General features: G+C 27.7%; 1 long non-coding RNA gene across 1 annotated transcript; it reads right to left on the bottom strand.

Moving 5' to 3' along the window:
* Window positions 1–7,726: 7,726 nt before the first annotated feature.
* LOC135922539 (uncharacterized) lies at window positions 7,727–15,234 on the bottom strand. Its single transcript, XR_010570952.1, has 3 exons — window positions 15,199–15,234; window positions 11,220–11,750; window positions 7,727–7,931 (listed from the first exon to the last, which is right to left on the bottom strand). It is a non-coding gene; the product is annotated as an uncharacterized LOC135922539 (long non-coding RNA).
* Between the last annotated feature and the right edge of the window lie 657 nt (window positions 15,235–15,891).

The raw sequence follows: 15,891 nt of genomic DNA, 5'->3' as shown, positions 1-15,891 counted from the left end.
CTACCTATTGAGATGACTACCTATTGTGATGACTACCTATTGTGATAACTGCTTAACCTATTGAGATGACTACCTTATCTATATATATGACCAAGAATCACACCTTAGCACGTTCTTTCATGCAAAAAGCTTCTTTTTTCATGATGTCCTGGCCCTGGATGTTGGACTGGAATATGATAACCAGCACCTAACCTAATGTGACAACCTAGAAAGAACCAATATGGAAGTTGGACGTTAGGTTATGAATTCTATATTGTGAGACCGATGATGATTACTTATTATTCTAATCCACGTAAGAAGAAAAGTTATTATAAATTAAAATTTTATGCCGAGATAAAGGCATGTTGTAAATTTACTTATTAAAATAACTTAAATGTAAATCAATAATGGGCATATTTGAACACATAAAAAGCCTTAAAAAAATTATTTACTTAATTTCTTAGTGAAATATTGATATTTTTTTGATTTCTTGTATGATGAACAATTGTTGTAAATTAACTAAACCTAAAGATGAATTTTTAGATATAATTAAAAATAAACCATTAAAAATCCTAAACAAGAAGATAAAACTTTAATTTTAAATATATTAAAATGTAATTAAAACATGAATTAAAAGGTTTAAATCACATGATTGATTTAAATAACCCTTATATAATATGATAAAAATGTTTTTGAAATAAAGCTTTTGAAGACAAGTTATGTACATCTTCATTTTAGATAAGTATTTAAATGATGTGATGAGATCATTTTCTAAAAATTATCTTATGAAGAATTTTTATTAAAACACTTTTTGAATTAAAACTAGGGTGTGAAATTTAAATTTTTTATTTAAAGAGAGGAAAATGTGAATAATATTTTATTTGCATATTTAAACCTCGGAGATTGAAAATAAATTAAATATTAAAACGCAATTTAAATTATTAAAATAAAATATTAAAACGCTACAAATAAAATATTAAAAGCTACTTAAATTATTAAAATAAAATATATAAAACGCAAAATTTAAAAAAAAACGCTAAATTTTATATAATCTTTTTTGATTTATCATTCTTACGGAATTCTACATATTTATCATTCCATACTCCAAAATTTTATTCCAAATTCTTTTTTCCAAATTTAAAATTTTATTCCGTATTCCATATATTTAAATTTGATCAATTGTTCCTTATGATAATGATAACGTACAATAACTTTTCATAACAACGAAAACGTATGGACTCACGCGACTCAAGTATAGACTTATGCGCCCACCGAGCAGCAACTTGATGCTTTGTCGAGGAGGGGAATGTTAATTGTGTTGTTTATTCAAATTTGTGAAATAATTTATTTTGATGTTAATTGAGTATTAATTTAAATATCTATTGAAATGTTTTAGTATATATTCCAGTTGATTATTATACATATTATTATTATTATTATTTGATTTATAAAAGTAGAAATAAAATTTATTTAAAACAAATATAACTTGTTATTTTCTTGTTTCTTTCAGATCTTAATTGCTTTCATCATATCACTATGGTACTTATTTTCTAGCTCCCAAATTATTTATTTCTAATTTGGCACACTTAAATTGTAAATAACCCAAGGCTTCAATATATTTGCATAATTTCTTCCAAGATTTTAGGTGTTTTTGCTTTATCAATATATCTAACACTAGATTTTGATATGAGTTAACATCGTGTATGTCATGGCTATGACTGCAAATTAACCAGCATCTATTACTTGTGTGGCTATGTAATTTAAGATTATTACTACAGCTGCTGAGAGCATATGATTGCATAATTAAGATGAGCAACAATGATCAACTGTCCAGTAGTTTATATAGGATTAAAAATGGAAGATAATATTTTAGAAATTTAATATCTCACAATAATTTTATCTATTACTTATCTAGCTTCCATCATGTCATCTAAGAGGAAGCTCTAACCACCATATAGTTTTATGATTTGGATTGGTCGTTTATATTCTCTTCTTCAAGAATTGTTGATTTGGTTAGGCCTATAAATTTTTCCTTATTAGTCCATTCTATAAAACTTTGTCTAAAATGGTAAGGGAGAGTTATATTAGTTTCATGACCTTTTGTTAATGTTAGTTGCTTAGAATTATATTGCATTATGGGGTTTTTAAAAACAGGCATATGTATGAATTAATTAATCGGTTTTATCACTTGTAATTCTTTAGAGGCGAAATTTTTTATATCAGCAATTTAAAATACTTTATACTGTAGTAAATCGATTTTGTATTGAAAAATTTGTAGAAATTTTAATTATTTATATTCTAGTTTTAATTATTTATATTCTAGTCTTAATTATTTATATTCTAGTCTTAATGATATTTATATTCTAGTCTTAATGATATTTATATTCTAGTCTTAATGATATTTATATTCTAGTCTTAATGATCAATATTCTAGTTTATTTTGTACGTATAATATAATAAAAAACAAAATATGAAAATAAGAATAATCTTTCAAGAGTTTAGTAATTTTTAAAAATATATTAATATATAACCCGGCCGAAGGCTGGTCAAAAGCGGGCCGAAGTCCCGCAAATTAGGGAATATCGGGGGCTTCGCCCCCCATAAAATTTTTTTAGTTGAGCCCCCTGAGATTGTAAAGGCTAGCGAAGGCCCTGCTTGCAATTCTTTAGAGGCAAAAATTTTTTATATCAGCAATCGAAAATATTTTATTATGTGATAAATAGATTTTGTATTAAAAAATATTATTTTAAGTATTTATATGCCAGTTTATTTTGTACGCATAATATAATAAATTACAAAATATGAAAATCAGAATAATTGTTCAGAGTTAACAAATTTTATAAAGTATAATATATTAATATAAAACCCGGCCAAAGGCCGAGCAAAAGCGAACCGATGGCCCGCAAATTGGGGGGTATGGGCGGCGAAGTCCCCCATAAAATTTTTTTTAGTTGAGCCCCCTGAGATTGTAAAGGCTAGCGATGCCCCTGCTGGGTGGTCTAGTGGTGCATGCTGTATGCTTGGAAACCGAAGGTCCCAGGATCAATCCTGGTAAGAAACTAAAATTTCAGGTTTTTTTTCGATGACGGATGTGTATAGACATATGATAAGATAAATTTCTGAGCTTAGAAATGCCACCACGGTCACCGACAGGCTTGTGCTAGGATACTTATCCAATAAACCAAATAAGATGGCCAGCTGAACTCGTGGGTCACTTAAGGATGATACCATTATCTTGGCCAGCGCTAGGATAATGGTGACCTAGGGGGCAGTTCAAGCACAATTTTACCAAGTAACAGGGACTTGATAACGATACTTCGGTGGGAGAAATATTCCGGTGGGTTATTTATCGATATTATACTTCGGTTTGAAATCAAGATACAATGGCTTCGATAGCGATACTCCGGTGGGCGATCTAAATGGAATGGATAAGAATACAGAAATATAAATGAAATAAAATAGATAGCATGAGTAATAAAGTGGAGAGATAATGAAGAAGCTTACCACCAGATAGGGTGAAAAAAGAAAGAAAAAATAAATAACTGGAAAGACAATTTTGTTGTCCAAAATAAAATGAACATCCAATCTTAGTTAAGATAACGTGAATAACATTGTTCATGATTAATATAAATAAATGTTTATCTAAGTCAATCATACTTATATTATTATTTTTAATATGCATATAGAATCAATGATTAGGATAATTAAAGTCAATATTCTTCAAAGAGTATAATTGTTCAATGCTATTTCTCCTACAGAAACCATTATTAAAATTTTTGAACAATATTTAAAGATTCTAAAATGCATTGGTAGAAATTATAACCAAAGAGATATCTATTATTCCGACAAAAATTAAATTTTTCACATGATGTTATAAAATTATTAAATAATGTACATCACATATCTACTAAAGATTATACATATAATCTCCACTCCATGTTAAATACGTTAAATAGATTTTTATCTTTATTTGTATTTACTTTATATTTTTTTATTTATTTATACATTTCAATAAATATATTTCAAAAATTAAATTTATTGCAAAAAAAGGTACTTCATTTATTGTAATGTATATAAGATTATTTTTTTAAAGCGAAATTTGAACTTTTAATGAACTATTAGGTTAGTGAGAATTTGGATTTTTTTAGTCATTCAAATTTATAGCTTAATCTTAATACCTATTTTGGGTTTTTTAAAAATATTAATATTTCCAAGTTAAATTTCTTAAAATAATGGATCAGAAGAAATTTAATCTTTGTATATCTAATATATAAACAATATAATATAAGTCTAAATTAATATTATGAAGTATGAAAATGTACTAAAAACATTTTACTCATCTTATATTTTGATTTCAATAAAATTTTATCCATTATAAGAGAAATCAAAGCAACTAGTAATTTTACTTTATAATAAAAATTTTAAGATAAATTTTAAAAGTTTTGTCTTATAAATAAAAGCTAATAAAGGCGCGTACGCAGGAATTTGATCGGGGGGGGGGGGAATAATAATTTTTTTTAAGAAATATTATTGTTTTTTAAAAATATCAAGCATAAATTTATTAGGACTAATAAATATTCCTAATACACAATTTTAAATTAATGTGAATTATAAAGAAAATATATGTAAAGAATCACTTATAAATGACCCAAAATAGAAATTTGAATTTTTTGAGCTTTTACACAAAATGTTTCTTAGGAATAATTGTATTTTGTATGTTATATATTTACAATGTAAAATCCAATCTTCGTTGGGATTGAGCTAATTTTTCAATTATCTCATCCTTGCTTGTCGTCAAATGCCTATTTTCAATCTACTTTCAGATGTTGTACTTCTTGGTATGTTTTTCAGAGACCTGCAGGCCCGGCCCCTGTATTTTAATTTTTTTAAATATACCCGGGCCGGGCCAGAAATTTTTTTTAAAAAACACCCGGGCCTGAATTATTTTTAAAAAAACACCCAGGCCGGGCTGTATTTTTTAAAACAGCCTATATTTGAAATCGTTATTATTAGCTATAAAAATCAAAAATAAATATAATTTTTTTTAAAAAATCCGGGCCGGGGTTGAAAATTTTTAAAAAAAAACCCAGGCCAGGCCGTAAAAAATCTTTAAAAAATATTCGGGCCGTGCCCTGCAAATGGTACTTCTGCAGGCCTCTGTTATTCTTCTTAAAAAAGAGAATGTTCTCTCATTAGTTTACTAATGGGAAGAGTTTATAAACCCTTTTAATACATTGGGAATTTGATCTAAAATGTGTTTGAAATAATGCAGAGCATCCATAGCATTTTTTGGGACTATATCAACCATAGTTAATCTTATAAACATAGTTATTCAGCTAGTAAGACATTTCATAATAAAAATCTAACAAATATTTTTTTTTCTATCACCATCTGAAAAAGGTTGGGAAGGCTTTTGTGGAAGTAATATTTGCAAATGTAAGTGCTGCATGATGAATTAAAAATTGATTTATTTGGGTTATAAATGTATCTGTATCTAAGATATACTCTTCTACTGATCCTATATTAACGTTTTAACGATGATCATGCCTTGCTACAAGTCGAGGGAAACAAATATTAAACACGTATAGCTCTGCTTTTGACTCAACAATAAAATATAAAATATGAAATTCTTCATCAACATTAGCCCTAATTTCCTTGAGTTCTGATAAAATGCTCTCCGCTATTCTCATCTTCTTAATCAAGTCAATGTCATGTTTTTGAAAAGTAATATTTAAAATAGTTGTATAATTAAATAATACATTCTAATGAGAAATAAAATTTGGAATAAGCATTGAATCCAATAATTTTCTTGCTTATGAGGAAATATTTCTTTCAGACCATTGTGATATTTCAGTAATAGCAAATAATTGGCTCTTCTAACTCCTTAAAAGCTGTTACTGCTTGATGGCAGAGACTCTATCTCGTTGGACAAGGTTGCAATTTCTTTTTCCCTGTTGGACCAGAAGTTTCAGAAATAATTATTATTTGACTAGAAATTTGAAATGGTAGATAAATATTACGCCACTAAAAATTTGAAAATATTAAGTAAATATTACGCCGGAAAACTTGAAATCGAAATTAATTGATAAAATAACTTATGAATGTGATAATAAATGCAATTAAATATACATTTAATATGAGATACGAATAAATATTAACAAATATAAATTAATATAAACAATAATATTTTTGAAAAATATATCCGGCATTTGAATGCCCCCCTCCCCCCCCCCCCCCCGCTGCGTACGCCGATGAGCTAATATATGCCCTTGGTAATTTTATTTAACATATATATAAAATATTTTAACAATCGTTAGAATTTCATTTTAGCAGTTTTCTTCCTTAAATTATATACAAATCAATCACTTATAAATCAATCAGAAGAACACTTTTTTTTAAAATATTTAAAAATAAATAAGCAATGCAAAATATGATATAGTTAATATAAAAAATTTAAAAAATTATAATGAAATGTAAGTTTTTCCACAAAATACAATAACTTTTACAAATTTACCATATATAATAAAACATGCTCAAGTAATTACAAGTTAAGGGACATTATATTATAATTAAAGCAAAATTAAGAGGATAATGAGTTAATAAGACAATGGAAATACAATTTGATGTCTTTGATTACAAGTCTTTGACAAAGATAAAATCCTTCTTTAGGATACTATTTTGACTGAAATTGCGGGTCAATTTTTTGATTAGATCTTGAGCTTGAGGACCAAATGTGATGATCACGACTGATATAAAATGATATTAATAAGAGATGTTCACGTATTTATCATATTTTAATTTTTCTGTAGCTACTAAATCTTTGTTTAGGTATGATGGAGCCTTACTTTTTTAATATAAATGTTAGTTATAATCAAAATTTAAAAAAATTAATTTTCATATTATGTCTATAAATGATGCTTGTTGTGTCGTGTCATTGAGAGTTATAAATGATTATAATAAACTAAACCTATTTTATATAAAGTGAAAAACGATCAATTAATAGAAAATTTTGCCCTTCTTGTTCCTTAAATGAATGCTATAAAAAATACTAGTAATTTACATTAAATCAAAATTAAAAACAATTCTAATAAATTTACATCAATAATTTTTTAGTTTATTTATAAACCCTTGCTAATGAATCGTGAAAATTAAAAAAAAAACTAGGGCTAAGCACTAGAACGGTCTTCGGTAGGGGGGAGTGTAGCTTTCACAAATAGCGCGGAATCAGAAATTCCTATGAATCACAAATAATGGCGAGTAACAAATGGCGATGGATCACAAATCATGAGATATCCGATTTTAAATTAGAATATAATATATGTATGGGGCTGATCAGCAGGATTGAAGGGGAATAATGTTAGGAGTGACGAAAGGGTCAAAAAAAGATAGGATTCAGAATATATATAATTTTATTTAAATTATAAAAATATAATACTAGGTATTTAGCGAATTATACAAAATGATCAGCATAGATAATGATGTGTTCTGAAAAATTGAACATAATATTGGGAGAAATTGTGATGATCATTTTTATTTTATTTAAGAAACAATTTTATTTTTCACTGAAAATACAAATCAAATTCAATCGTTTTATAATGAAATTTGTAACGAATATAATGTCATTCACAATTAGAATTAGTGTAGTTCAAAAAAAAAGAAAAACAATTTAAATTTTGAATGTCATTACTAAAACAAAAACAAGTAAAAAAAAGAAAAACAACTTAAATTTTGAATGTCATTACCAAAACAAAACAAGTAGTTTACAGGAGAATTATAAATAAAAAAAAACAATTACAACTACTTAACATTTCCCACTTTTTTTAAAGTTTTCGCCCTCTGTCTATAATCTTATCGTTTGTCTTGCTTACCGGGTTTTTCATCATTTATTGTTCGTTTGTTCTTTGTTGATCTGATAGTTATCGTTAGTCATCGAACATTTCATTAGTTTTGATCTACAAAAAAAAATTTTGTTTATATAATATAAGCTATTGAAAGTTATTTTAAATTTAAAAATTCCTTATTAAAAAAAATATTTTATTATTTATTATATATCTTTTTTATATTAATTTATTTCTGATTGGTCTTTGACTGTTAAGACTCTGATCTTGTATTTGTATACTTTGATATCGTACTGGTTCATCATTACTTCTTCCCCTTCTAAAATTTAAAGTACAAGGTATTGTATTATTAAAGTTTGTTATGAAATCTGTTGTACCATTATTAAGAGGTATAATATTCGTTGACCCTTTTTTAATCTGGTTTAAGTGACTTTTTATAATTTTGTTTCCAGTATTTATTTCATACGATAAATTTCCATCTTTACGTGTTACCGTACCTTTGTCCCAAATGTTTTCCTTGATAGTTTTATACCAAACTTTGTCACCCATCACGATATTTCTATTTGACTATATATTTCGATAAAATTCATTCTTTTATCTTCTTGTGGTATAATTAAATCCCATCTGTCTTATATTTCTGGAACATCACCTCGCTTGGTATCTTGTTGGTTGTTGCGTTTGGTGTGTTACGATAATTAAATAAAAACTTTTCTAATGCTATATCTAAGTCTATTTTATTATTATTTTCCATATTTTTTATGCTCATTTTCACTGATCTTATCATTCGCTCACACACTGACCATTAAACTGTTGGGAGTGAGGTTCGGTAAATATGTGTTCAATTCCATGATCTTCGCAAAATTTATTGAATAAGTTATGTAAAGTTAGTTCCATTATCACTGACCATATTTTCAGGTATATCAAATAAGCTGATTATTTTCATCAATTCTTTAATTGTTAAGTGGTTATGTTTCTCATTCTTCTAATAGTAGGGAATTTGCTAAATGGTCAACACATACCATAAAATTGCTATCTTCAAAACTAATGATTTCGTTTTCCCAGCACCTAGATGCCCTTTATGCAACTCTTGCAAAATCTCATTTCTCATATTTTGTGATAATCCTATTTTCTTTAAAAAGACAATCTTTAATTAAGCTCAGTTCCAACTCCATATTATATATTTTATTCTTTATCTGTTCATGATTCTTTATATTGTTAATTGCGTCCATTAATTCTTTATCAATACTAGTTTCTTTAACTATTCTTTTAAAATTTATTGGTATGTTCAATAATTTGTCATCAATTATTTCACCATCTATCTTTTATACCATCTCTTCTGTATTCGTTTGTGGTAATCCTGACAAACAATCTATTACTAGATTTTGTTTCCCGGGCCTATGAATTATCGTATAGTCATGAGCTCCCATAAACAAACTCCATTTTTGGAGTCGCATTGATATGGAAGAATTGTCCTTGAGTCCCTTCGTAAATATATAAACGAGCAGCTTATAGTCTGTGATTATTGTAAATCTCGTACCAATTAGATATTCTTGAACCTCCTTAACCGCGTATATTACAGACAAAGCTTCTTTTTCAATATTTGTATAATTTAAATCTGATTTTAATAATGCTCTTGACGCGAAACCTATGAGTTTCTCTTTACCATCACTCTCAATATGAAATAAGACTGCGCCTAGACCTATCTTTAAAGCCTCAGTTGCAATGCCTACTCGTAGATCCGGATTATAAAATTAACGTAGGCAGAAAACCTATCAGCTTTGAAGCTTTCTTGATGTGTACTATCCCATAACCATTTGTCTTTATTAACTATTTTGTATAAGGGACTAGCTTCCGCAAAATTACATAGAAATATTCGATAATAACTTGCCATCCCCAAAAAAGTTGCCAATTCCTCTTTTGTCTTAGGTTCCGGTATGTTAGAAATAGCTTTATTCTTATCTGCATTAGGATGTATATTGTCGTCTATATCATGCCCCAAGAACCGTAGATTTTTCTTTAAAAATATACTTTTTGTAAAATCATCTTGTCAAATACCATTTTTATGCTATTCAAATGAGCTTCACCGTCATCCCCAGTAATAAGTAAATCATCGATATAAAATATAACATCTTTCATGTCCCCGAATATATTGTCCATGTTGGAATATTTCTGACGAAGTCTTTAATCCAAACGGAAGTCTTATAAACCTGTAATAGCCCCTGTGTGTTGTTATTGTGAGAAAATCTCTAAATTCTTTGTGTATAGGTACTTGAAGAAATGCGTTTTTAAAATCAATCTTTGTAAATTTTCTACCTTAAGATAATTTTGCAATTAAATCATTGCTGCATGGTATTGGGTACTTAAAATCTTCTAAAGGGTTTATAGTTTTTTTGAAGTCAGCACAGAGCCGAAGTGAGCCATCGCTCTTAAAAACGGGAGTGAGAGGACTTAGCCCATCTAACATCTTCAACAGTTTCAATGATTTTGTCGTTTATCCACTTTTAAAGTTCTTTTGTTATCAAATCAATTCTTGAATATGGTATACGCCTTGGTGGTATGATTTTCGGTATGGCATCTTGTTTTAAACGTAATTTGGCATAGCTGCAAAGTATTGGATTTTTGGCATTGCTTAATTAATTCTTGAATGGTAATATCATAATCTTCCTCGACTAGATTCACAAATTTATTTAGTATACTTCCGAAAACTGTTATCCATGTCCTTTCCAAAAGTGCAATTTTCTCACTTTGGACCACATAAGCATTTAAGATTTGAGTTTTGTCCTCGAATTTTGCCTTGACTTGGACAGTACCTAACACTTTTATCATTTTTCCATAGTATCCAGTTAATCTTGTGTCCGATTTATTTAAGATTTTTATTTCAATCTTTTTGCAATATGAATCGGTAGGGTGCTATATCTAGAACCTGTATTTGCATTAATATTGGCACTTCATTCAAATATACTGTAACTTTATATGCATCATTAGCTGTGTTATCGTTATAGGCATCCATATTGTTTATGTCCAAATTATATAAATTATATTCTTTTTTCTCTAATTTATCATTATCATCTTTTTTTATCTCTTCTATATTTACCGTGTTGACTTTGTTTGCGTATCGTGATTGATTATTATTGTTGTTATGATATCTACATTGCATACTTGATTTCTTCCTTGATTTCCAATATTATGATTATTGTTATTTTTGAGATACTCTTTTATTTTCCAAAATTCAAACTTTTATTTTCTTTTTAAAACCAATAAAAAAAAATCAATAATATATTTAATACATTAAAAAAATCAATAATATTTTAATAATAATAAATAAAAAAAACATATGCCTAGAACACCTCCCTTATTTTTAAGAGGCGTTCTCAGGTTACTACATATATATAAAAAAACTACTTTTCATAATATTATTCATTATCTTCATTTATTCCCATATAGGCAAATTCCTGCTGAAACTCCTCAGCTCCATTAATCTTGGAGGGTTTTTTCCTTGTGAATATTGTCTTTTTCATCAGCGTCTTCCTCACTCCAAAACTTTTATTTCTATTCATAACAAGAGTCAACGGTGCTTGCCTTCCTCTGATTGCAGTAGATCGATCCAGAATTGGGTTAGAATGATCAGAATGCACATTGTTAACAAATTTACTTGTATTATTATCATTATTGTTTATAACAAATGTATTGTTGGGACATTGAGCCGCTTTATGCCCCTCAGTTCCACAAGCAAAGCAAGTTAGACGGAATATGGGTTTGTTGAATAATTGTTGAACATTCATGATCCTTGATCTATGAAAAGATGGTTGCACATTTATTGTTGGTTGGTTTGGTGACTGACCATTTCTCCCAAGTTCCTCCTTTCTATTTGCCAGTTCAGTCCATGCACAGTCTAAAGCAGTCCCTGCTTACGCTTCATTGATCTGCAGGATACTAGATTTTAAGTTAACGTAATACGTATTCATATTATCAAACAATTTTTAATTAATAAAATTATTTACTAAACATCATTAACTTTTCTTATTCATTCCAACTCATATTTAATTATTATTTTCACAATAAACAATTAATTTGATAAACAAATAACATTTTTTAATCCACTCACCACCCTCATTATTTATTTCAAAACATATATTTTCCAAACTTCATTAAATCAACCTCTTGCTGCATAAATTTCATTTTTTCAATAATAATCCATAAGTTGTTTAATTTATTTTTTCTTTTTATCGATTCTTTACCAAATAAATTGATTTCTTATCTTAACATTCTATCAATTTAAAAAGTTAACACAATCTACATTACTATAAAATAATTTCCCTTTTCAACTTTTCCTTTTATCTCTCAACTGTTTTATTTCCCTTTTCAACTTTTCCTTTTATCTCTCAACTGTTTTTTTTTAACACAAGAAAAAAAAACTATTAACCACGATATGCTTCACTTCACTTAAGAACAAATATTTAATAAAACAAAAGATGACCTACAATATACATTTTTGTTAAACCAAACGAATTATCAACATATTCAGTTATATTATCTCATATACTAAGACAATTCTTACTTTTACCTTTACATACTTCTAATTATTCAATTATATATATACATATATACCAAACTATATCTCAGTTTTTTTTCTTATGATCCTTAAACAAATATTTTAATAATCATAACTCGAAATGAACCGAACAAATATTTTAATAATCACAACTCGAAATGAACTAAGCAATCCATATTCCTTTTACCCCACCAATCTTATACAATTTAACACACTTACCCAAAATAATTAAAAATACCTATATCTATATATATCCAATTTCACTTCTAATTTTCTCTATTTCTTTCCCGTGGACTAAGCGACCCATATCTTTTTTACCCCACCAATTTTATAATACCCCTCAAAATTTACCTCCTTCTACCACACTTTCAATCCTAAATTTTTTTCTTACTAATTTCGCTGGTATAATCTCTAACACCGGATATTTATCTCTTTCAAACTTTCTTTCCTCCGACTGATTAATATCCAAATATTTTCTTGTATACTCAAATTTTTTCCTTACTAATTTCACCGGAAAATTTTGTGATGCAGGTAATTTCTCCCTTTCTAAATTTGAGTCTTTATAAATTTCATCACCACTCATATAACTATCCTCCAACCCCAATTCCCTTGAAATCAACTTTTTGTCTACCTCAAAATTAAAATTTTCATCACTTGTTTCCAAAATATTATCCATTTCTACATCAACAGACATATTATCAATATCCAAATCAATATTTTCCTCAATTCCTGAATCATACATTATACCTCTAGGATTTTTATTATTCACACAATCAGGTTCCTCCTGATCCATTTTTTCATTTATAATTACTTCCTCCTGAATTTCCTCAGAATTATTTCTCGAATTTTTAATTTCCTCGATTTTTAATACAATTTCCGAAATTCCATTTATTTCATTATCACAACTTTCCTGATTATCATTTTCCATATTCTCCATTTTATTATTCTCCAAAATTTCATTTTCCACCAATTTATTTTCCGAATTTTTAATATCCACCTCCTTTACGGATGTTTCTAACTTTTCAATGCTTTTATCATCCATTTTCCCTTGAAATATATTCAAAAATTTACTTTCTAATCCAAATTTCGATATCCAATTCCATCCCAAAATCGCACCCACCTCTTCTTTTATTATCCACAAATCCAAGAATTGCATTTCCCCATTCATTAACACCGGCAAATTCACTTTCCCCAAAACCGAAATAACAGTTCCATTTAAATGCTTAATTATCATTTTATCATTTATTAATCGCTCATTCGGCCATAAATTCGAAAATTCCCTATACCCCATTACCGATATAGTTGCTCCCGTATCTAACAACATTATAATTTCCTTATTTCCCACATTAATTTTCACACGCGGACATTCATCATAATTAATATCTTTTTTCATCGAAACTGGCATAACACAAATTTGTATATTCGCCCTGGGCCACTCATTCCCCTTATTTTTCATCACTAATTCATTACTATTTTTCTTTTCTTCAATTCCCAAATTATTTTCAATATTTAGTACATTCCCTAATAATAAAATTTTTCCCTTGTCTACTGGGTTTTCCGATGTAATAACCCCACATATTGATTCCTGTCCACCATATAGTCATGTGACCGGACAATCTCTCGCATAATGTCCAATGTTACGACACTTGAAACATGTTACATCTTCGACCTTCCTTTTTTCATAGATATTATTTTCCCCTTTTTTTATATATTCTACCGCCGGAAATGCTTTAGAATCTTCTTGTTGATTCTTAAAACACTTATCATGACCATGACCAAAATTTCCACAATTTCCACAAGCTTTTTGAATTTCATTCACCAATTTATACGTAGGAACATAACATTCCTCAGTTTTATGCCCTTTATTTCCACACCTTTTCCAAATTATAGTTAACACATTTGGATTTCTCCTTTCATTACATCCTCTACTTATATGTCCAAACTTCCCACAATTATAACACTTTTTATTTTCCCTTTCATCATTCCCATACACTCCTTTTCCTTCACTTTTCTTTTACAATTCTTCTATTTTAATTTTCATTTCTGTCATTTCTGTTCTCAACATCTCTTTTTCCCTTTCAATCAACTCTATTTTTTCCCTTTTCCTCCTTTCTTCCATTTCTTTTTTCTCTATCTCTTTCCTTTCATTTTCCCATTCTTCCCTCATTTCTCTTCTTATTTCTTCAATATTAATCTACATTTTTTTTATGTTCCATTTTTCCAATTTCATTTTCCTTTTTTTTTTCATTTTCTCCAATTTTTCCATTTTCTCTTTTTTCAGACTCTCTAACGAAATCTGTTTTATTAATATCAATTTCACATACCTTTTTTTCAGAATCTCTGACGATATCTGTTTTTAATAATTCCTTTTTTTCATTTTCATTTTTCACCATATATATTTCATTAAATAAATTTTCAATATCCCTCTTAAATTATTCAATTTTTTTATTTTTCTCCCTTTCCACTTGCTCTAACATTCTTACTCGATTTATATCTTTATTTCCATTTCTTTTCTTATACCAAAAATATATTATAACCCATAATATAAAAACCACTAATATTCCAAAATACATTTTGCTCAACATTTTTGACCTCAAAATAATTGTTGGTCTTAATATTTTTGCGATTTAGCATTTCCTTAAAATTATTTTTAATTTAAACTCTTAATTTTCAAATTTCAAATTCTTTAATTCTATAATAAACTTATCAATAACTTTATCAAAAAATTTTTAACTGACTTAAATGATAAAATATACAATATCGAAATTATTACGAAAATCCCTAATACACAATAATACATAAAATTTCAACAAAAATATAAACTTTTACCTTATTTTTACGAATTTCCTTTTTCCTTTTTATAAATCTTTGGCCTGTTTCGTAATAGTAGTCATTGTTGTTCCGAATTAATTTTTTTTTATACATGTATCTTTTAAATTAGAGGCACCACTTTTGAGACACTCTTTTATTTTCCAAAATTCAAACTTTTATTTTCTTTTTAAAACCAATAAAAAAAAATCAATAATATATTTAATACATTAAAAAAATCAATAATGTTTTAATAATAATAAATAAAAAAAACATATGCCTAGAACAGTTATGTCTTAATAAATCTTGAATCGTTATAATGTCTGTTATATCTGTAATTATAATCATTATTAAATCTAAAGTTATTTTAGTTATTGTTATTATAACTAGTACAATTATCAAATCTTAAAAAATTATTGTACGATCCTGGGTAGTTTGCCCTGACGTTGTTGTAATAACTCGTTTATAGTTTTGATATAGGGTTGTAACTTTTTCCTTGATAATTATTTCTTTGAAAGTCATGGCCTCTGGTTGTCCATCGTTGTCTATCGTAATTAGATTGTAAATTTTGTCTTTCGTCATGGTCTCCATATCTCACCATCTGTTTGTTTTCTTCTGTTTTTTTTACCTCTTTGCCTTTCTAAATGTTTCACGGTTGTTTCATCTTCTGTTTTTCGTGTAAGGATATATTTTTAACTTTAGCAATTATATTTT

The sequence above is a fragment of the Gordionus sp. m RMFG-2023 genome, chromosome 1 (assembly GCF_954871325.1).
Source record: "Gordionus sp. m RMFG-2023 chromosome 1, tfGorSpeb1-WG-v2, whole genome shotgun sequence".
In the NCBI taxonomy this organism is placed as follows: domain Eukaryota; kingdom Metazoa; phylum Nematomorpha; class Gordioida; order Chordodea; family Parachordodidae; genus Gordionus; species Gordionus sp. m RMFG-2023.
The sequence above is the reverse complement of the archived record's forward strand: the minus strand, read 5'-3'. Positions and strand labels throughout refer to the sequence as shown.